Genomic DNA, 24817 nt, shown 5'->3' on the forward strand with positions numbered 1-24817 from the left:
TTGAAACTTGATCTCAAGACACAGACAACTTTGGAAAAGTATGGATATGGTTCGTACTCTTAAGTATTACATTTAGGTCTACTCCTAAGTATAGGGCTTGGGGTTTTTTGCTGTTGTTTTGCTGTCTTTTTGCAGATTTTTAGCAGTGTGACAGCTTTAAAAATCAGACGTTTTATCAGCAGATCAGAGTCCTGTAGAAGATAACTTGGTGCAACTCATTTAAGGATTATATTTTTTATCTCTGATGTGAGTGCTCAGACTACTCAGCTGGGAAATTAAGGACCACTGAGATATACTTTAGTATCTCTTTCAGCTCAACTGCTGTTGCTAGCTGCTGTATTTGCTACCATGTAGTACAGCAAGGTGGAGAAGGGCAAGAATTACTGGTCAGATTCCCATTTTATTGCCTCATTAGTGTAGTTGTACCTCATGGCCACAGATAGAGAATAAAGGTTAATGCTTGGAGAGGCTAGTAATTTATGTTTCCACAACGTAAAGAATGAGATAATTAGTTAGTCTCAAGTTCATTGTATTATACTGAAACATTTATTTTAGCATGAGAATATATTACCAATGAAAGTCTTAAAATTCTCAAACAGTGATGTTCATCCAGAAAATCAGGAATTTAGACTATACTGCTGCTATACCTTGAGTGTTAACTGAAAAGTTTATGGAATAAACTCCTTAATCTTTTGTATCTTTTCCATGTTAGGAGGAGATATAGATGTATATTAAAAACATATATAAATCATATTCCACTGTAGATTTTTGTCTGCCGCTCTTTTTAAGGGATAGAATCTCTTAGTTTGACTAATACACAAGAAGATATTAGGAATGACGTCAATCATTCTTAAATACAGCTGTCCAAAAGTATTAAGTTATTTATGAAGATTCTATCTATAGCCACTAAAAAAAAAAAAAAAAAAAAAATGTAGACACTGCCAGACTCCAATTCTTTTATCTTCAAGTCCTAGCTAATCTAACTGAAATGAATCACCTTCTTCATGAGCTTGTCTCTCTTATCCAACATAGAGAGACCCAGAGCAAGCTTCATTCAGATCTTAAATGCATCAGTGGTTACAGGTAAAAAGATTTTCATCTTCAAGCACAAATGATCCTCCCTGGATAGCTGTACAGACTGTTACTTATTTGGAGTTTGTAATTTACAAAGGCTGTTTCAAATCAAAATCAATTCCATAACAACTAAATAGAGATGTAGATAGCTAGTATTACAAAGTATGGAAAACATTCAAAGTCAAGTTAGTGAATTACAGTATAGATGTTTCATCTTGGCCGTGCTAAAAGCTTGACATGGAGGCATAAGATTTGAGATATTTACTGATATTACTTACTGAGGTGTAAGAAATCCATTTCACTCTGTGACTTTACTTCACACATAATAAATTAGTAAATACCTAGATGCTCAGAGCACTGGGAATATTATCTCCACGGAACAAAGAAAAGTTATTAGAGGACGTGTTTGCTAATTAAATCAATAAAATCCATCATTGTCGCCTTGTACTTCTGGCTTTCTGCTTTCCAGAAATTACCGTAGGTTATTTTATATCAGTGACAGTTTAAGATGTTGATTGAAAAATACAATAAATATTATACACGTGAGTGTCTGTATGTGTCTCTATATGTATCTCTTTGTATATGAATCTCACCATTCATTTGCTGAAACATCAATCATCAGATTTTTATTTATACACATCATAACATCATCTTGTAAACAATTCAGTCTTCTCTGTATTAGGCTTATTCTATATACAGTCCTGATATTAATGGAATTAAAGTCTAGGGGCAAGGAAACGGGAGTTATTTATCTAACATAAATTAGCCCCTTAGAGACCTCTTTGGTCAATGGAGAGAGAAAAGTATTTCCAGAGGAAAATTACTCCTTACTTTTCCTGAAATGTCAGGGAAGAGAGCACCTTCTGCAGGCACATCTCTCTCCACTGCCTGTCACAGAGAGCTCAACAGCTTCTTCAAGTCAGATTAGCTGAGATTGGACTAAACTCTTTAATTCCACAAAAAATCTTACAGATTTGAAGATCTCTGCTACAATTTTCTTTCAAATCTTTCTTCTTCCAACACCTCAGTCTGTTTATTAAGAACAGCACAGGCAGCTTTTTCATATACATCTGAATACATCTAAAAAGTGAGATTTAAGCTTTGCTGGTGCCCCTATCAGTTCTGGAAATGAAACAGTGGTGGACAGTCTGGATCAAAAACCTTAGACCCTGAAGTCAGCAGTTAGTCCCAGGGTGCTTCCACTACCGGCAGTTTTTGAAGTTCTGGTTCACTTCTGATTCAAAAGGAGCAGTGAGACCTACAGAATGACTAACACCTGGTGTTTTGCATGGAAACCTACCATATAAACATTTGAGAACAGGCCAGACCTCGTCCTGACCAGCTTCTCTGTTGTGCCACCTTAGTTATGCCATAGGCAAAATCAATACCTTTGCCAGCTATGGTTAGAAGATGGACTGGTAGGCGAGTTTGAAACAAAGAGCTCTAATTCTTGACCTAAAGTAGCCTCTTTGTGATACTAGCTCTGTCAAACTGCAGCCAGTCATTAGAAAATGATCTAGTCATACACAGATGGGGTAATCATTTTGGGTAAGGTTTCAAACAAGCTTAAGGAAGTGGGCCACTCAGCCTCCTTGAAAAATGAGTGGAAGCTAGAGACCTGTTTCTTGAGCAAACTTTGAACTTCACGTTTATCTTATAGTATGGGTATTATCCAACCCTAACTTGGGACATTGAAAATGTTGTCTTTTTTTCTTTCCCATTTATGCCAGATTAAAAGTATGAGGACCTAAAGTGCATTTATACCAAAGCAACTTTCCACTAACTTAGACATATAAAGCACCCAATTTGTAGTAGGTATAAATATGAGTTACATTCTCTTTAAGACTCATTTGCACCACCTGCATGGTGTGAAACAGTCTTTGTGAAAATGAGATTCAGGTCTACAATTTCCAGAGAGCAGTCATACTGTACTGTTCAGACCTGCTGCTACAGAAGCAAGGACTTTTCTGCTAAAGGCACCAGAGTTGCTTCACTACCCAGAAAAAGTAGTTCAATCTCTCTGTATCTTTCCATACTCCAGTCTGCCTGAGAACATTACATTAGTGTCCAGGATAACCTTTTCAATCTTTAAGAGAGCTCTTGATTCTAATGAATAGAAAGAACTAGACAGAAAATAGAGAGAGTACTTTACGAGGTACTTGGGTGAGCTTTCTCAAAAAAAAAAGTTATAAAAATTGAAGAAAAATGTAACTCATTTAACAGTTTCCTTATTTTGTTAAAACAGAATTACAAAACTGGGGTAGATGTTTTTAGGAAAATATTCATAATAATTCAGATATTTATTATATCTTTTATATTTTTTGGAACCATGGAGTGTTTCAGGAAGCATAATTGATCCAAGTTGTTTATGTTACCTCTTCTGATGATATACCATCTGGAATAGGGAAACAAACTGAGATTTCTCTTTGTTTTTAAAGGGAAATTGCTTTACATTATGACTCATCAGAACAAGTTGATTTTTCTATTATCATGCTTTACTTTTAAGTAGTAATTCTATTTTAAATTCCCTAACAATACATCTGGGTTGCATTCTGGAAATGAAGCTGATCTGAAAACTTAACCTGAGGCATTTAGGCAACAAAAATACTGTTTCCTTTGTATTTGAAAGTAGTGAACTTCAGAGCACTGTATTGGTCCTCAGTGGTACTATAAAATGCCTATAAGCTATTTCAATAACATCATCTAATTAATTTTCCTGAAATTTCCAAGACATAGGTACAGGGTTACATATTCATCTTCTTTTGCAATTGAATGACAATTAGAAACAGCTTGAACAAGTTTCCTGCAAAGGTTTGAAAGCATCACTTGCAGAGGTGAACTTAAAAAATCTTTTCTCAGATTCTAATATAATCAAAGGTTCCTCTTGTCTCTCCTACAATTATAAAGAAATGTGTCCTTTTAATTGACCCTCTTTCATGAATAAAAATAAGCTCTATGCCCTCCTCATGTATCTGCACTGTGCAGCTCTTGAAAGTTCTGAGAAAATCACTGTATCTCCCCAAAGTTTTGAAAATATCTCAGCCTGTCATGAGAGTGCTTGACCTTTGCCAGTAACCCACGTACTTGGCGCATCACCTCACTGCCTTCCTGACATGCATACAAGTGTGTGACTTTATATTTCCTTTTCCAATTACTCACAAACTAATTTAAACTGTTTTGCAAGTGCTCTTTTTTACTATTATTTTCCCAAATGACAAGTGTATTAGCTAAGGCTGTCAGTGTGGCTGCCAGCTCCCCGAAGCAAGCCCAGCGTGCTGTGACCTCATGCACACAACATGCAGGATTGACTATGAAGGGGGCTCCTAGTAAATAGATGTGAAGCCTGGATCCTGTCTCAGCTGCCTTGGTAAGCATGTTTTATTATAAACTTTATCTCATTAGGAGAGAGAAGGGAGAAATCTTGGTCAAAGTCCAACTCTAGAGCTTATGCTAAGACTGAACTTTTCTGCTCTCCAAGTCTGCCACATCAAATTAGGGAGAATAAAGCCGTTTGCTTGCCTGATTATTTATAACATCACAGGAAACCTGGAATGACTTATTAAAGATGGAAATAGTTCTCTTTCCTCAGAAATGGATCCCTCTTTGCCAAGATACACAGTGACTGACTGCGTAAGAGTGGTGCACAAATACCTTCCACATCAAAGGCTATAAAAATATACCCAGCCTTGTTTATCAGCACTTACATGATATGCATGCAGCATCCACACTGTATTACCCAACAAGAGCTTCAGGCAACAATGTTTTGAGAGGTAGGAATTGATTTGAAAATACCACAACAAAAATAAAAGAAAAACACAGCTCAAAATTCTGGTTGTATCTTTGACAGCATCAGCAAACCTTTAGCATGGACCTTGGCAAAAATTTCAGTCCAATACCCACTGACCACATGGTCTTTACATTAAAAGTAAAGCAGTTAAGTCTTTTCTCTTGAGAATTACAAGATCAATTTTCAATAGATCATTGAAAATTAGGCCGGTTCAGTACGGAGAAAATGTAATCAGATATCCACAACAGGAAAGTTTGTATTGAATTTCTTTTCTAACCCATTCACTGACCACTGAGCTATTTATCCCAAGATTCTGTACCCCTTCTTCAACACCCTGAAAGTGAAGCTAAGAAAAGTTAAAGCCTGGTGCTGTGAACTAATCTTTTTCAATACTTTTGGCTCAGAAAACAATAGTATCCCATTTTCTGGACAGGTTTTTAAGTGAGAAAGTAACACATGGTATTTAAGATGGAGGTGTGCATCATGAGTGGGGTGTACAACCTGTGTCTTCATAGCCCAGTAATACTAGTTGTGGTAATTATCTGATAAATTAATCAAAAGGAAAGTCTTTAAGGGAAATATAGAAGGCATACTCTAATTTTAATGATGAAATAAAATTGATTCGCCCCTTTCCAAAAATTTTCCATATTGCAGCTTCTTGTATTTCAAAAGCAGTATTTCAAAAAGCACAGATTTGGAGCTCTGCACAACTTCGACCTCATTTTAGATTGCAATATCAATTGTGATCTCTTTGCAAGCCTGTAGGGTTTTAAAAAAGTGAGAGAGATCAGATGCTAACTGGAATATCATAAAGATTATATTAACTAAGGATCTTATTATTCTCTTGTTACGTGTAAACTATCGTTTCTGAACTATCTGGAAAAATAAAATACTTATTGTCTTGTCACTGCATCCCTTGCTTCATCTACAGGTAGCTTTGTGAAACAGAAATCTTGCTCAGAGATTTCACGTTCATTATAATCTCTGTGAATAAAGTAAACAGGACAAAATATTTGTGTTACTTCGACTTCTTTTCCTGCTGAAGGCAGTAAAGATAGGGAAATCTCATAGAATTTATAGCAGAAGATGACTGATCCTCTATTTTTGTGCTTCATCTGTCAAGTAGAGATTTTTCTGGAACTACACAAACCACTCACGGATGCAGTACTTCAAAATTAGATGCAAATTACAGGAGTGGAATTAACAGTACAGTGTGGGACATGCAAACTCTCCAGTGTAGCTCTCAAATATGACTCATATCAGCCAATACATTGGGATGGTGAATGTCAAAGCTACACATTGGAAAATGTCAAAGCTAGAGATTCTCATGAATTTAGGCTCTTATCCATAGTCCAATTTCAGTTCTATGGAACTAATATTTGCAACCAAAATGCTTTACCTGCACTTCTCTGCCTAAGTCATATGAAGTGTCAGCAAAGACACTGTCTCCTGCTTCTCTTTCAGAAGATAGGCAGTGAGGAGGAGGAGGAGGAGGAGGTGATATTGCTGAAAACATTTTGCATAAGTAAGTCTTGCTATGTAAGTATTTGCTGTCTTTTCCTGAACTATTTTCGAATGAAAGTGTCTGTGGGAGCTATGCAATGTGCAGAAGTTAATACTGTCATTATGCATGAAGTAAGCTCACAGCACACCTACTGAACATGACCATTGTATGAATTTAGTGCAAGAACACACTGTTATGCATCCAGAAGGACTGGAAGGGGAAGAAGTGTCTTTAGATATTCCATTCAGCTTGAAAGGGTGACATATTTGGATGTGTGCAGTGACAAACTCATTAAGGAAACTTGGATGCTTATGGACTCTCATATGGAGTTCTTTGAGATTCTGGATTTCAGTGTTTAAATTATGCTTTAATTTTATAGTGGGTACCCACTGCTTCTGCATAAGAATTTCTGCAGATTTTACTTTTTTGGAATTTCTAAGTAACACTCAGATGTAACAGAGGAGCAATAAAAAGTTTGATCTGAGAAACTTATTTTTAGTCTGTATTCTTGAAATAGAAAGTAATCTTAATGAGACTAGATTCTATCCAATATAACATTTGTGAGTGTTACTTTAATTTTGATATGCTTCTGTACGTCTTAATTGTTCTTTTATTTGCTTTTTTTGTTTTAAATTGATTTTGTATTTTCAAGTGCTGTGCATTGTCTAACAAGTATCACTGTCTAAGCAGGTAAAAAGTAGAGTTATGCTGTCCTGAGATATATCATGGAAGCATGTTGGCAAGAAGGATACTTGTAAAAGACAAAATAGCATGTGGAGAAATGTAGAAACTTTTTTGGCTTTCTCTATAACTTAAGAATGGTCTCATGTAAGCCAAAAACATTATTAATTTCTTTATGGCTTTTTAAAAGCCTATAAGAAAAAAGAATAAATCCATTAGTGTTAACTTTGGATATCTGAAAAAACAAACAAACAAACAAACAGAAAAACCAGGCAGGCATACCTGCAAATTTCTTCCCCCAAAAAGGAGGAACTGATTTCCTTCCCTGTCATGTTTCCTCAGTGTAATTGCTGTAATTGAACAGAGTTGAACATCTTCATTGAGCATATAATCTAAGTCTGTTTTTTCTTTTCTTTTTTCTCAGTCTGCTATTGAAGTCTAAACTGAAGACTTGCAATGTTACTAAGAGCAATTTGTGTACATTTTATTCTTCATCGCATATTAAGATCTCAAAGATCTCATTCTTCTCAGCTTATGCATTTGCTCGTGGTTGGCAGTGTCCAGCAGACAGCAGATGCCGAAACAAATAAATGTGAGAATATGTCATTGCAAGCAGTTGAGTTATCCTAGTTTAATGAGTTTCCACAAGCAGTAATCAGTTGTGATTTCCTCTGTCCATCATATGAGAGCTAAATGCTAAGTATGAACAGGCATGAGGATTATAGAAGGCAGAGGACTGATGGCTTTGTCTTCCTTGCTCATTCTTTTTAAGAATAATCATATGTGTGAGGAAAGCTCTTGATCTTTTTATAAGGTGTGGCTCTAGTGATGTTCTGTCAAATCTGTGGATAATCAATTAATCTACAGAAATAGGTGACAGAAGGACACCTTCTATAAAAAAGAAAAAAAAAAGAAAAAAAAACAACTTATTTAAGACAGTCTTTAACTCTTAAGAAATTATAGGGATTTATATGCATATGTATAAATATATATTCATACTTGCTTTCAGTTTTGAGTTTTTTAATTCCAGCTGACCTTTATTTTACTGTGTCTTAAAGGATTCAGGAAACTGCTTTCACCGTATTTCCTTATCCACTGTGATTCTCTGGGGTATTGCTTGGGTCAGAGGGGGATATTTCCTTCAATGCATTGCTACTTCTGCACAGATTATCAGCAGTCTTTATATGCTGTATGTAGTTCTTTTTAGATATCCAGTAGATTAGAAAGAAAACAGAGTGAAGTTAATTATGTTTTTCCTATTTACTACATTGTACATTTCTGGAACTTGAAAACCACATCAGTAACTAAACCGAGGAAGTACAAAAGATACAGTATAAAAATTGATGTCAGTGAGTACACAATGGATGTATCCTTAAAATAATATATTTAATCACTCCCACTGTATTGCTTTTCATTTTTTTCCACCTTCTGTTGTAGTCATCAGTCTTTGTCTACTTCTAAAGAGATACAAAGTGAGGATAAACAAGAAGAGCTGGAACTGTGCTGATGATGCTGTATGATGGCACATTTACACTGTTTGTCAACAAATTTCTTTCTTCTTTCTTACAGTGACAATCTTGTTAATAAAGGCAGTGGATTTGTTAGGAACTGTCTGTATGCTTACACTAAATTTGTTCTTAATTATCTGACAGAATTGCCACAGCAGAGTGTGCTATGCATGCCAGCACTAGGGAGTTTGTGAGAGGAGGCACATTCTGAATTTAGAATGGGAAAAGCAGCTAAGGAGTTCACCACTAGGCAGGGGTGTGAAAACTTTACTTACAAGTTGTTTTTTCCCACTGTGTCGTCCCTGTAGCTGATGGAGTAATCGAGACATAATAGTTTGCTTACAGGCAGTCAATTAGGCACCTACAGTTACACCACAGGGTATAGATTTTACATGAGTGACTTGTTCATAAATAAAAGGAATTACTGTATATTTTGCTCTAACGGTCTCTATTCCTAAACACCAGCACACTATTTATTTCAAATCTTGTCACACTCATATAGAAGGTCTTTGATCCCTTGGAATTGGTATTAATTGAAGCTGGTACAGCACTGCATGGTTTTGAAGGGATGTTCCTACTGAAGGTGCTTTTAAAGAGAGAACAATTCTTGTGACCATTCATGAAAAATGAAAGTAAATTACCCTGTTAACCTTCTCATGTGAGCACAAAGAATCAACAAATTATTCAAAAATAAAGACTGAAAGTCAGTGTCCCTACTTTCCCTGAGCAGTTGAACTGAATTTATGTGGTCAGATGCAGTGAGAAAAAACTATATGACATCCCAGAAACACTGTGTTAACTGTTTTCTGGTCCTCATATATGTACTTAGATACATATTAGAGGGTATATGCAGAAAAATAGCAATATAGACATGAAAATCACGTTAAGTATATAAAGTATTTTATTTTGAAATAAGAAAGAATTAAAAATAAAATCAGAAATGCTCCATAAGTTGCTTAACTCCTGAAGTTCCTCTTCTCATTTTTTACTAATTTTTTCCTACTCCTAAGTAGCTTCTTCACATAACAGACATTAATCTCTCCCACTTCCCCCCTCACTCCAATCTGTACATTCCAGTCATTGTACTTTCTTATCAGTGTTTTTCCCTCTTCTCCCTGCCCCCATGTCCTTCCCCTCCTTTCCCTCATCCTTCTCTCTCTGCAGATTTTAAGTGGAATGTGGGTGGGATTGATCTTAAGCTGCAGGCGGACAGACAGCAGGAAAAGGCTGTATATACAAATGTGTCCCATGTGTCCTGACATGTCCTTGCCCTGCAAATGGTCACACTTGCTGTTGACAGGATGATGAACTTCAGCCCAGAATCAGTGCCCATAATAAGGCAATGATGTCACTGACTCAGTCCCACCACAGACTATTGTGGAAGAATGAATACAGCTGTAATGCTACAACAAACACTTGCAAAATCATTTAATTTTGTGGGAAGATCTTTTCATGTAATAGAAATTGCACTTGTTTTTCTTGCAGTTTTCAATATTTAATATATTTATCTCTTTATAAATGTTGTCATTGACTTTTCTAGACTATGTAAATAAATATGTATAAATACATAGCGCCTGCTAATAGACATTGGGGGATATTTTAAGGAGTAATAAACATCTCCAGGTCATAAAAAATTGAATGTTTGACTACAGAACTTCAGATCTTGACATAGTATACATATTACTATTACACATATATGTGCCAGATTTCATAAAAGCCTGCCAGTTGCTTCACACTCACCCTGCTGTTGGGTTTCTCCCCAAGGAGAAGTGAGGTTTTATAACATCCAGTGTACAGTGAAAAATACTTATGAGAATTTTGATATAGAATTATATATTTAAGCTTGTACATATTTATATTTAACTATATATATCATACACACACACACACACATATATATTGTGTATTTATTCATGGATAATGGAAGATAGCAACATGAAGGGGGTGATATAACAAATATGCTTCCAAGACTAGGTTGCATTCTGTGATCTATTATTTAATGCATTTATTAATTTTTATTCATACTAGAGTTTATCTGCAGAGATATTACCATTATTATGGATAGCCACTTGATGATTTCCTATGGATTTTGCAACAGGTGAGTTCAGAAAGAGACATGGTGTGGAAAAGGCTAATAGTGCTGTTCTCCAATCCAGAAAGAGTGAGTAGGTTGTAAAAGTTATTAATTAATGTTATTAATATGCTATTAATGGCCTCCAGGATGCTTTTGTCTGAGTAAGCTCAAAACATAAGCTGCATGTTGTAGCTGCTGTGGAGGGTACATAGCACATAAATTTGATTTGCACCTATGATATAACAGCTTTGATTGAATCCCCATGCCATGGTTGCCTGGACTAGAATGACTGCATTTCCACAGACCTGGCTGACAACACTTATTTGCTTACAAAGATACTTTAAGGCCTTAATTACTAAGATGCACCAGTGGCCTGCTCCAGTACTCCTCTGGTCCTCACAGAGGGCAGCACGTGTCCATGCAATTCAGACCGGCCTAGATAAAAAAAGAAGTGCTGGTGCACTTTAAGCCTTTTCCAGGGAGATACTTATTGTGTGTACTGTTAGCTTAGGAGTGGTATTTCAATATGTGCAGACACAGCTGGAGACTGGCAAAACAAACAGAAAGAGGTAGTCTTATGGTAAAATAAAGCCATTCTTGAATCTACAAAAGAACAGCATGTAAGGATATTGTATCGACACAGATCTGAACACAGTCACTTTTAGCTAATGGTCTCTTGGCTGTCAGGGTAATGGGCTTAGAGCTGCTGAAAGAAGAGAGAACATCATGATATTTGCTGTCATCTTAAGGGTGAGTAAGACAGCAAGACATGCTGGAAACATATTTTTTCCCCACAGTAAATTAAAAAACAAAGAAAATCAAAACTTTTTGTTTTGTTGTACTTTCAAGTATACAGTAATTATACGGTATATATAATGTGTATACCGTAAATTTGTAAATTATATAGCTTTATTATATAACAGTGTCAGCAACTTCATACATCTATATCTGAGGATGATTTACCATCTCAAGAACCTTCTGAGCAAGCCAGTCCAGCATGCACAATCTACAAGAACAGATCCAGCTGCAACAACAACCTGAAGGGCAGTCTTTCTGCTGTGTTTGAAATCATCTGCTAGAATTATCTGAGTTACAATGAAATTTATGTTATCTGTTTTGAAAAAAAAGTTTGTTATCAACATATTATATTTTATGAATTTTTAGAAGCATCTAAAGAGTCAAATTACTTTGAGGATGAAATTCAAAATCCCATTCCAGGACTCAAAATTCCTAATGTTTCAGCTGAAAACAATATCAGCTAAATATTCTTGATTTGAATGTGAGAAAGGAACAAGTTTTACCAAAGATTTTAGATTTTAAGTTTTTAACTGAACTGGAAAATATATGGGGAAAGCACTACCTGAATCTTCTGTCTCCCAGAGATTTTCTGTCAGAGATTCAATGCCGTCCACTAAAGAAATCATAGGGCAACATACTACCAATCTTAATGGACAAGAATGAGTTCAAACTTTTCCACAGTTTCAAGTTTTTTTTTTTCTGTTTAGTGCCAAAAAAAACCAACCAACCAACCGAAAAAAAAAAAAAAAAAAAACCAACCTGGACAGTTGTGAATTTTAGATCCAGACACTCCATCTTCCTTTAAACTATTTCTCAGTCTATTGTATTCTGAAATAGGAAATCAAAACGGATATACTTTCTGGAGAAAAGTCCAAGCAGAACCAGACTGGCTGACATAATTCACATGTATCCAATGCACACCAAGCTTGTTACACGCCAGTTTCATTAACAGTTTGGCATGCATTCTGTGGTGGCATCATTTCAAGAGATGGAGAGTCATAGGAAAGTTTTTGTGCTTGATTCTGTCTCCTGAAATGTCTTTACTTAGGGGATTAGGACACAGGCTTCCTGGAGTTTCCTTTAATTGTTTGTGGAGAGCTATGTTGCAGATACTGAACAGATCGGGCCTCACCAGGACACAGATAACTTTACTGTTTATTTTGACATCCCATTTTTAAATTTATATGGATAGTCCACCCATTCTATTTAACTCTGCTGTGGCTAGGCTGTGGGTAATAGCTGTCCCCAGGTCAGATGCAGTGGATTATAAGCACAGGCTATTAACAACCAAAGTTCTTTGAGAGCTCAGTTCTCAGTAGGGGTACTTTTTAAACCAGGTGATTGCACAACAGCTGCACTTAGTTGCGGGTTAACATAGCTTTTTACATTGTTCAGAGCTGAATTTTTCACTTCATCTAGACTGTAATCTAAACACACAATTTCAGTGTCAGCTAGATTGCATGGGACTGATGATGAGAAAGGAGTATGTGAAGTCTATTTTACATAGTCAACATGCCATCAGAAAGGCTAGCAGACAGCATAACAGGGGATCCTACTGCTGTATCCTTCCTTAAGGTGTTTAGAAAATTGCTTGCAACAGATAAGTCAGATTAAACAATAAAGTGAAGGAAATCTTTCATCTTTTCTTTAGTCTCAGTCTTGGAGCAAGCTTTAAATGTTTGAAATTTGGTTTCAAACTTCGGCTTTGCAGTCTTTCTGCATTTTGTCAGCTGTCTTTTCAATGCAGTATCATTGAGGCATTAGTTATGTCATGCAGCTTTAAAACCACACAAAGAAAAGATTGAAAAAAAAAAGCAATACATTCACACAAAATGTCAACATTTCACCACTTCAAATAGCAGGTATTCACAGAAACATTTCTTGCTCATGACATCATATCCCACTAGTGTTACCTTAATTTTTTGGAGAGATTTGGTCAACATCCCAAACAATGATAATCCACATTTACTAGCATCCAGCATGTCAAATGTGAATTGAACTAACTACACTAAAGATGTAAGGCCCTAATCTTGTTTTTTCCTCTGTGGATGATCCACTATCATAGCACTTCAGAATGGTTCTTGCCATAACTCATTGGCTTTCCCACAAGAGCCTGTCGTCATTCCTGTATTTCCAGCAAGCTTTACACTTGAAAGAGGAACATGGAAGGAAATACTTGCTTGAAGTTTGAGCTGATTCTGAAAGAGATGTCAACAATAATTTTTGTTTTAAACATTGTCTGTCTTTGAAATGTGATTGCTGAATTACACTGACAATTGATCTCCTTAAAACTGTAGAAAAGCCAGAAGGTGAAATAGTAATATTTATGACACTGCTAAATGTTCAGTTGTTCATGTGGTTTTTCACTGTTTAGCAGAGCAGAGCTAAAGTGGTGTAATGGTCTGTGGATCCAAAAGTGTATTAACAAAGACATCATCACCTAAATGTACGTGGCTATTTAGACTGCGGAGCAGAAACCCAGAGAAAATTTCTACCTTTGCTCCACAGGATTATTTTGCACAATAGTTAAGTCTTAGAAAAGAAAAATGTGTAGGCTGGTATGTCTACTCTGACATATCAATAATAAGAAGGAATTTTTTCTTTAGTTTCTTATTTGGGATAATACAAGTGACATCTGCATTTATCGTAGGTCAAAAGGAGACAGCTGTGATTTATGTTTCTATGCTGCTTTAATGTTTATATCGTGGTACTCATTTGATCTCATTTGTTATTTCTGTATGGACCTTTTTAATATATCTGAATTTACCAGTCAGTTACAGAGAAATATATCAGAATTTACCAGTCAGTTACAGAGAAAGAAGTATTAAGTCTCCTTAAGTAGTAAACCATTATTAGCAACTTTTTTTTTTTTTTTTAAGTGAGAAAAGCCTCAAGGGTTCTACATCTATGCAAGAAATTCTATGCACAAACTTCAGTATTAAGTATTTTTTTTTTCAATTCTGTTTTTGGAATAGCACTTCAGAACTCTGCTTACTTATTTATACTTTTTTTTCAAATAATCATATGCAACTCCTTTGGCTTTCAACTCTCTAGCCTGATGAACTGCAACTTGGCAAAGCAGTTTCCACTTTAAAATACATCTCTTCCTGATCCCTAGGATGATATTGTGATGTGTCAGGTCAGCAGGAGGAGCTCTTACATTGAGTGATAACAAGCAATTAGAAGTTGGCCAGTCATTTCTGTAATAGATGAAGGTGGAGGGGGGGTTGGGAAGAAGGAAGGAGCGGGGGGGGGGGAGGGAAGCTGGAAGTCTCCAACCTAATGTGTTACCTTTTATAATATACTTTGGAAGTTTTAGTCACTCAAATCCTTTAGGATAGTAGAGTGATTTTATCTCTACAATGACCTCTGCTTAGAGTTTATCCTTGAGATTCAGTCTGGAGACTAGACATAAATTTGTTCTGGTTATACATGTGTGTAAATGAAATCTGTAAGGAGAAAAAATAATGTAAAAAATATCTTTCTTACGGAACTCTGTAAATATTTTTTTCAGTTAATTACTCCAAATTTTTGGATAACACTCAGAGATAAGCTGTTTATAAAATAGAATTGACATTGCCTATTACTTTGGAATGAAAAAAAACAAGCAAGCAAAATAATTTCTATAATAAAAAAGAAAAAAAAATGGAGGTAAACAATGTTGAGGCAATTATTTTACTCCAAGAAAATGAAACTAAGTAGAAAGTAGTAATTGCTTAGAAGGTACTCATATTGAAATTGTTGTTTGCCAGGTATTCTCTGCAAACCTGAATCACACTTTCTACTCATTTTGTGCTAGTGCCCTTGAAGAAAAATACTATTTTAGTTTTCCATTCAAGGTTTATATTGGAAACAAATGTGAGCCCTCTTTAGAATAAGAACCTTCTGTTACTTTTTCCATAATCATTTTTTTTTCTTTTTCTTTTTAACTCTGTAATTCTTTCTGTCTGGTTTTATTAAGTGTGCGAAAAGGTAGGCAGGCTGCTGAGCTCCTAGAAATTAAAGTTCTTTAAGCTGCTCAGATGGTTGCATGAAATCCAGAAGCTCAACAGCTAAGAAAGAAAGAATATATGATGGGATGATCTCACTTTGTATAGGAAGGAATTGAGGATGTCCTGTCTACTGATCTCTGTGCAAACTCAGTTCTGAGGCCCACTTACCATAGTGGTGAGATGAGGAGGCAAATTCATTTAGAAGTTAAATATTCTGTTCAGCATACAACAGAAAAAGGAAGAGTCATACAAAACTATTATGGCACCCTTGGAAAATCACAAGAGAGCTCTGTTTTCTAAAAATAAATTGTCTTTTTATGACAGCGAGAATATGAACTACGTAGACGTTTCTAGCCATGTCTACATATTTAGCATCGTGTTCATTTTCTCTGTTCCCAAAAACTCTTGAGATCAAAATTGCAGATTAGATGAACATTGCACTAAAATCTAAAATGTTGGTGACAAAAATCAACAAGCCAAACAGATAATAACACTGCCACTTTTCTCGTGCCAGGCAAAAGGTACAAAGTATATTGTGTAATCAACCAAATGCAAACCTGAACTCTTTCAGTCCAGTGCAAATTGTTTGGAAAACAGATGATTTTGTTTTATTAATTTTCTTTTCTTGTAATATTCTGTTTAATTATTTATCTTTGCCTTTTTGTCTCTTAACTAAATCATATATTGTGATTATATTTAACAAGTCAAAATTAAAAAAGAATATTTTTTCAAAAACAAATCAAAAAATTAAGCAACTCAGTTTAAATAAAAGTTTGTTCAAAACTTTTTTCAAGGAATACATTTATTATGTGCTTTTTATCCAGTCTTTCACTTATCTTCACTTCTTATCTTCACTATCTTCACTGTTCTTTCTGTGTCTCGCCACTTATAGTCTGTCTGTATTTTCACATTCAGACTGAATTATTCTGGACTGAGACTACTGGATTTCAACATGCTGTAGAGTCTCTCTCTCTGTCTCTCTCTCTCTCCTTTTTTTTTTTTTTTTTTTGGTTTGAACCATTGTAAAACCTCGCCTGGTGCTTTAGTTAACCTCATAGAATCCCAATGTAGTACAAACCGTTATTTTCCTATTACTTCACTTGTGCATACATGTAAAAGCCTAAGACTGGCCCAGAATTACCAAATTTGTTGGAGAGATCTAAATACACTTTAAATGGCTGTGAAAGATGGATGTGAAAAGCAGTCTTTTTCTGGGGGAGGGTGGGGGGTGGCTTTAAGGAGCTGACCACTGCAAAAGGCAATACTTGTGCATGGCAACAAAAGCACCATTCCCTGCTGGCTCATCTGTTGGGCCAGGTGTGTCATGCTAACAGAGAAAAAAGAAGAAGAAAACAAGCTGAGAAGCAGGGGATAAAAGGTCCCCGATAAAAGACGTACTTTGGAGAGGAACTCCTTGAGAAAAGAAACCACTTAACGAGGAATTTCCTAAGAGAAAAAAACCACTCAGGAAGAAACCACTGGGGCCTGCTATGGTGCAAAGCTTCTTAGCTCTCCCATCCTCTGTGGTAACTGGAATGAGTTCCTAGGACCAATGGACAAACTAGGAGCAATGCTGGAATCTTGGTGGTGGCTATCTCTCTTTGATCCCTTTGGAAGCTGGCTGGACGGACTGTTTGGGGGAACGGGTTCATGGTTAAAGCAATTGCTTAAAGCTCTCGCAGTAGGATTTGCAATCTTTGTGTGTATTCTAATCTGTCTTCCATGCTTTGTAGGATGCTTGCAGAACTGCCTTCAACGAATGATGGACAAGACTTTTGACTATCACATTGAGTATCATAGATTGCGTGAAAAATTATAGAGGGGTTTAGGTTGTTGCGTTCATGCTGTAACGGGGCAAGGCTTGGCCGAGCACGGAAAAGAATTCCCTGTTGCTCTGATGATTGCTTAAGAACTGTAGTAGAAAATAGTAGGAATAGTGTGCTGAAATATATTTAGGATTAGGCGTTTTGCGCTGCTTCGCGATGTATGGGTTAGGTGTGTGTGTAAGTAGTATTTAGCTTAGGGAGGGGGAGATGTTGTAGTAGGCGTCTTGCGGGGGCACGGGATGTACGGGACAGGCCTCTCCCTAAACATAGAGAGATAGTGCTATCGTGCTGACCTTGTTGCAGAGAAAACAGGAGAAGAAGAAGGATGATAAAAGAATGTGGAAACGGCCAAATAAGGCACAATGTTATCTGGTGTGAACTAATCAGAGTGGGACATGACAGCACGGTTATCTAGGTAAAAATGTATATAAGCTGTGTTTAGTAGTGAATAAACGCCATTTGCCTCACTTACTCCTGGGGTCTGGGTGAGCATCTGGCCCCGACCTGGTAAAGGGTCGGTTTCGCCCAGCAGTAAGCCCTACATGTGGACAGAGGACGAACACCGGACGAGCGAACGGAGACTACATGCAACAGACTTTCCACAAAGATTCTTTGCTTTTACTTCCTATCTCTTTTCTATCACCCAATTTCCCTTCCCCATCTCCCTAACCAACTAGGATTTGTAATAAACTGGTCAGGCAAACATTTGACTCGGTGTGTCTTAATCTCGCCGTCGGGTGAACATATAACAAAGAATCTCCTCTCCCTCCAATAATTGGAGCAAGACAATGGCACATAATCATGGCCACAGACTCATTTTGATGAGATTCCATGTAGGCTGATACATTTATTTTCATGAGTATCCTTTTTATTTAGCAGAAAACTTACACTGATCCCACAATTTATGATACTAAGTTCAGTATGAGATCTAGACTGTAGACAATAAATCACTGAAGTGTGAATTCTGATTTAACAATTTAGTTATTTATTTACCTTTGTAAAGCAATTGTGCATATGCATGGAACAAAAAAATACTTCTCTACTAGCAGAGGCATAATAATGAAAATGACTTTTTAAGTTCATATGGTTGGGTTACTCTTGTTCTGTTTCTTTTTTTTTTTACTATCTCTATATTTCTATATTTAAGTGGCTAGGCTGTTTACCCATCTATTGTTCAGTTAAAAACTTGCATAGCCTAAATTCTGTTGTGATTACCTCTGTCAAATGAGCAGTTTCAGTAAGACTAGTTGTAAATTTGGATTGAATTTGAAACTAATTTTATCTGAATCAAAATATTTATTTGTTACAGTAATGTCACTATATTTCATTTTTGCATTTTCTCAACATCTCAAGAGTATTGACATTTTTTGAGACATTATTTTAAAGTCTTGTGAAGACAGACAAGGTTAAGCAAAGGCAAGATTCATATACCAACTGGAGGAATTAACCCTTTTTCTATCAAAATGTCGATATCAGTCAAGACATGAGATAGATGTATAATGAGGTGGCTTTATGTCTTTTTACAAGATCTTCTCATTTATAAAGGAACATCAGGATTAAAAGTCCAAACATACAGGATGAAAATCTTTCCAAATAACGATGATGGAACTGTACAGAAGCAAATGATCTAATACTAAATAGGAGATGTTACAGAGGCTGAGAATTGATCATTAGAGTTTTGAAAAGAGAAGAAAAATAGACTGTTTGATTTGACTGCAGAATAGTGGCCAAGATAGATACAAGGTGTGATATAAGTTAAGACAAGAAGTAAGGTTTTTTGGATGGATTCATTGTTAAATATATCAGTAGACATATACAACCAAAGATGCAACTGTAAAATGACTGTGATAAAATGTAATTAAAAGAGGTGTATATTTTCTTATTTAGAAGTAGTTTGATGTGTACTGAGGATCTGGACAAAATACACATGCAGTATAATTATATAATGCAGGTCATTCTTTTCCATCCTTCCTAGGCTTTTAAGTGTTGGAATACCTTATTTTAAAATAAAAATATTTTATAATATATTTTATTATATTATTATATTTATTATAAAATATTTTATAAAAAATAAAAATAAAAATAAAAAACCTCTTTTTTACTTGCATGACACTGTCTTACTCCAATTTATAGGAGGGGGAGGAGGTTCTTTGAAATATGTATACCTGGCGTGAGATTAAGAAACAACGGTCCAGATGTTGGTCCTACCAGTTTATTACCAATTTTAATACGAGAGATGGGGAAGGAGGAGGACAGACACTATTACGGATTGGGGTGATGGGGAAGGGAAGGTGGGCGATAGAAAAGATGGAAAGAAGCAAGAATTGCGTAAAGAGGGGATAGTCACCACCAGGATCTGGCAGTAGTCTCATCGCAAGACGTTCCGATGGTCCGGGGCAAAAGCACAGGGGAAGAGCAGCAGCACTGTGGCCGGTCTTGAGCAGTGAGAAGGTGCAGGTACCGAGTAGGTCCAGGAAGAAGTCCGGGCGGAAACAGCAGGTCTCCGTTAGCAGGCCCTGGAGAGTCCGTCAGCATGCAGGCCTTTTGTAGTGAGGGATCTGATGGCAGACACCTCCTTGGGGGAAGGAGAGCAGCAGCACAGGGGCCATCCTTAGGCAGCAAGCAGGTAAAGCACAGAGCAAGTCCAGGAGGGAGACGCAGGTTGTGAGGAATCTGTTGTCTGGGCGCTTGGGTAAGCATCATGTGAGCACCCCCTGAGATGGCTGTCTCAAGTCCACTCAAAAGACTGTTTCCTGGACATTTAGCTGCCGCTTATCTCTCTCTGGTTGCCCCTGGCCTTGTCCATCTGTTGTCCCTTTAGACAAAGGATTTCCCAATCCTTGGTCAGGACTTGCTTGAACTTGTTCATCTGTGGCCCTCAGCAAGCTTTGAGGCAATGGCGTAAAAGAATGACCTCTTACAGACAGTAATTTTAAATATTGCTTCTAGTAAAACATGGAAGTATTTTGAGAAGAAATGCCAAAACACAAAATATATACAAAGTTTCAGTATCCAATTTCATTAATACATGATAATCTAGATTAAAATTGGTCAGTATTACAACATGTTAAATTGAACTGAAATTGAATTCCTTCTAAGTTTGGGGTATTTAATCTCAGTCTTGTGATTGGAGGCATTACGTAAATTACTAGTGAAATTCAGATGCAAGATTTTATCCAAATTTAATTTCCCACCCTGTAGCTACCTGCCTTGCTTGAGATTGAGTTAGGTAGAATTCTCCATTTTAACATCAACAAAGAAGTTAACATGACTACATTATTCAAAAAAAAATAATTCCCCTCCTCCAAAGAAAAACTGCGAGTTTAATACTCTTTATTTTCATAAAGGCAAAACTTGATGATTTGTATGGAATTTCACTTACTGCTTTTGCGTTTGTTTAAAGTAGAAAGCTTGAAGTTGAACTCTGGAATAGGAAGTACCATATGAAAGAAAATAAAAAAGGAATTTTCATCTCTCTGAACAGAAAAACACAGCCTCTAGGTAAGGGTGTGGGGAGTGGTTTCTTTCCCACTGTAACGGTGGAACAAGTCCGAGTCCTCTTCATGAAATTGAACGTATATAAGTCCATGGGGCTGGATGTTATCCATCCTAGGGTTCTGAGAGAGATGGCTGATGTGGTTGCCGAGCTGCTCTCCATCATATTTGAAGACTCATGGCTGTCTGGTGAAGTCCCCAGTGACAGGAAAAAGTGAAACATTACTCCCATTTTTAAGAAAGGGAGAAAGGAAGACCTGGGGAACTACAGGCCTGTGAGCCTCTGTGCCTGGGAAGATCATGGAGCAGATCCTCCTAGAAGCTATGTTAAGGCACATACAAGATAAAGAGGTGATCTGAGATAGCCAGCATGGCTTCACCAAGGGCAGATCATGCCCGACCAATCTGGTGGCCTTCTATGATAGAGTGATGGCTTCGGTGGATGGGAGAAGGGTGGTGGATGTCATCTACCTGGACTTCTGCAAGACCTTTGACATGGTCCCTCACCACATTCTTCTCTCTAAATTGGAGAAGTGTGGATTTGAAAGATGGACTGTTCGATGAATTAGGAATTGGCTGGCTGGATGCAGCCAAAGGGTTGTGATCAATGGGTTTGTGTCAGGGTGGAGGCCAGTCACAAGCAGTGTCCCTCAGGGGTTGGTCTTGGGAGCGGTGCTCTTCAAAATCTTCATCAGTGACATATATGACGGCACTGAGTGCACCCTCAGCAAGTTTGCGGATGACACCAAGCTGAGTGGTGCAGTCGATATACTGGAAGGAAGGGAAGCCATCCAGAGGGACCAGGACAGGCTGGAGAAGTGGGCCCATGAAAACCTAATGAAGTTCAATAAGGCCAAGTGCAGGGTACTGCACTTGGGTCAGGGCAATCCCAGGTATTTATACAAACTGGAGGAAGATCTCCTTGAGAGCAGCCCTGTGGAGAAGGACTTGGGGTCATGGTGGACGAGAAGCTGGACATGAGCCAGCAGTGTGCACTTGCAGCCCGGAAGGCCAACTGTGTTCTGGGCTGCATTAAAAAAGGAGTGGCCAGCAGGGAACGGGAGGTGATTGTCCCCCTCTACTCAGGTCTTGTGAGGCCCCATCTAGAGTATTGTGTCCAGGCCTGGGGCCACCAGTAGAGGAAGGACATGGAGCTCCTGGAGTGGGTCCAGAGGAGAGCCACTAAGACGATCAGAGGGCTGGGGCACCTCTCCTATGAGGATAGGTTGAGGGAACTGGGCTTGTTTAGCTTGGAGAAGAGAAGGCTCCATGGAGACCTCATTGTGGCCTTCCAGTACTTGAAGGGAGCTTATAAATAGGAAGGGGAACAGCTGTTTATGAGGATGGATAGTGACAAGGGGGAATGGTTTTAAACTGAAACAGGGGAGGTTTAGGTTAGATTTTAAAAGGAAGTTTTTCACACAGAGGGTGGTGATGCACTGGAACAGGTTGCCCAAGGAGGCTGTGGATGCCCTGTCCCTGGAGGAATTCAAGGCCAGGCTTGATGTGGCTCTGGGCAGCCTGGTCTGGTGGTTGACCCTGCAAATAGCTGGGGGGTTGAAACCTGATGATCATTTTGGTCCTTTTCAACCCAGGTCATTCTATGATTCTATGAAAATTTTGGCTTTTGGATGAGCTATAAAAGGCCTCAATCTTTTTAATTCCTATGAACTGAAAATAGACAGAAAGATGCAGAAGGCTGATAACACAGATTTACTAAATTCTTAATCAGTCCAGAGTAGGTTCAGATAAAACCTATTTTTTTTCCAATAATAATCTTGAAAAGATAGAATTTGCTGAAAGCATTTTTGATAACATTTCCTCAAAGCAGTACCAGGTAAGAAAGCAATTTTATAATTTTAACACTTTTATCACTTCTGTAGATCTTTTTAATTCAAAGCAAGCAAAAAATAGTAAATAGTGCACAGAGGTATTCTACTCTTGTTGAAATCATCGGTAAAACTGACTGACTTCAGTAGACGGAAATAATCAGAAAGGTTTCTGAGTAAGCAGAAGCCTTTATTATGAACCCATCTTGTTAAGTCAGTGTGACAATAAAGAAGATTATGAATGGATAATAAAAGATATGGAAAAATACACAAAAGTAGGAAGAACTTGCTGCTGTATGTAGCAAAAGCAATCAATGTCTATCTATTCAGCTAGTGAAGACTCAGATATTCATTTAAAAAAGAACAACATCAATAACAAAAAAATAGAACAAAACAAACGAACAAACAAACAAAAAACAACAAACATTTGCAAACACCATTTATAATACAACAAATATAGTAGCTGATGGATTCCTTGAAACTGTGTTAGAATAGGTCAGCTCACTCTACTGAAGAAGGCAAGAACATACTCAGCAGCTGAGTAGAGCCAAGGGCTGACACAATGATGGATGTCCAGATGGTCTTACCACAAAAAGAATAACTTGTTCTCAGCAGTAGAACAGAGTTCCCAAGTATAAACATATTGACCCAGGCTGCAAAAGAAAATGGAGAACAATCCAGTTTAAATTGAAGACCCACACAATTATTTTTATATTCTCCTTTTGATACATTCAACGATTCACTCTACAGAGGAAGAAGAACAGCAATAAAAATGAGAGCCATGTAAGTTCCTTTGCAAACATTATTTCATTCCAACACAAAGATATGTTAATAAATATTCATTGATAATTTATATATATTTTTAAAAATGCATAAGTTTCTTACTGAGCAATGTTCAAATATATATCTCCACTTGAAACAAACAGTTTTCTTTCAAATGTAGTTTTAAAGTATATGTGTTTTATTCTCTCAGGAATACAATCAGTTTGGGGAAAATAATTTTTCATTAAAAATGTATAGATTCCTATTTTTTAGTGAAATATTCTACTTGTGAAGAAGAGATCATCTGAAGCTGTCTTCTTAAAGAAATTTTTTCCCCAACCCTGTTTTTCCATCTATCAGTTCCACTCTAATAACTTTTGAAATTTTTATTCAGTCCTTACTAAAAAAATGCACAAGAAAGATCACAATCTGGAATATTCTGAATTCTCTAATACTATTAAAAACTGTTAGGTGGGCAGACAAGATGAATATGAGAAAAAATAGTCTGATTTCAGAGGATCTGCTTAAAATATTGTACCATCAAATGTAAAATCAGAATGATCTACTTATTTTCCAGACTGTTTGAGGATGTAGAAAGCATATTACTGTACTGTTGGGAGATTTAATGGACTTGTGAAATAAGAATAATTCCAGAATGGAGGAATCAGAGAAGTTAGAATAGTTGAAGGCAAATAAAATATCAAGTGCACTGTTGAAGTTATTGTAGCAGAGATACACATAAATAAATAAATAAATCATAGAAGGTAAGACTTAATTTATTCCTCTGATCATAGCACATCTTGCTATTCATTATGGTCTTCAAAATTAAAAGATAAAAGAGCAAAATTAATCTATTTCATATTTTTATATCTTTTATATAAAATATATTTATATTATATCTTTCTGAGAATTATGTTGGTTCTGAGAAAAAATAAAAATTATTTTATGTACAATGTTGATATATTTCTCTCTCTCTTTAATTAAAAATCCTTTCTCAATTTTAACACTTGCAAATCTTTTGAGCTTATGTCATCAGAACAATAGAATACTATGTATATAAACCACTGTAAATACAAACTGTCACCTTTAAGGAAAACTCTATGAAACCATGGATGAATTAGTAAATATGGCTGAGAAGAGGAATTGGCAGCCAGAAGGGAGGATGAAGAAATTGAAGTAAATTGCATTTTTTTTTTCCTCCAAACAGAATCCCTCTGGCAGCCCTGGATGAGAGGAATGTTCTTTAATTAGCACAGAAGATGATTGTCTGCTTAAGTGGTGGGCAATTCTACATCATTCAGATAAGGTTTGATTCCTCTCCCTGAAGGTACAGTAGGGAATTTGGGTTCATCAGTCTTAACTAGTAATAGAACTAAGCAGAGTAGGTTTCTCATGTTATAGAAGTGTAAATTACAACAAGCTTTGTGGTGGTGAATGTATATTTTATTTTATAGGGCAAAGGCAAAGAGAGTAACAAATTAGAATTT

General features: G+C 36.7%; 1 long non-coding RNA gene across 4 annotated transcripts in view; it reads left to right on the forward strand.

Annotated features, from left to right (window-relative positions):
• The window catches only part of LOC101748507, a 139242-nt gene that overhangs the window by 106445 nt on the left and 7980 nt on the right, over positions 1–24817 (forward strand). For 2 of the 4 annotated variants that reach the window (XR_006939378.1, XR_005860594.1), the window contains one exon: positions 24538–24657. This is a non-coding gene — a long non-coding RNA (uncharacterized LOC101748507). Of the gene's footprint in view, positions 1–22184; positions 23352–24537; positions 24658–24817 lie in introns of those variants that run through there. The other 2 variants (XR_006939377.1, XR_005860595.1) reach the window with 2 other exon arrangements.

The sequence above is a fragment of the Gallus gallus genome, chromosome 5 (genome assembly GCF_016699485.2).
Source record: "Gallus gallus isolate bGalGal1 chromosome 5, bGalGal1.mat.broiler.GRCg7b, whole genome shotgun sequence".
Lineage (NCBI taxonomy): Eukaryota > Metazoa > Chordata > Aves > Galliformes > Phasianidae > Gallus > Gallus gallus.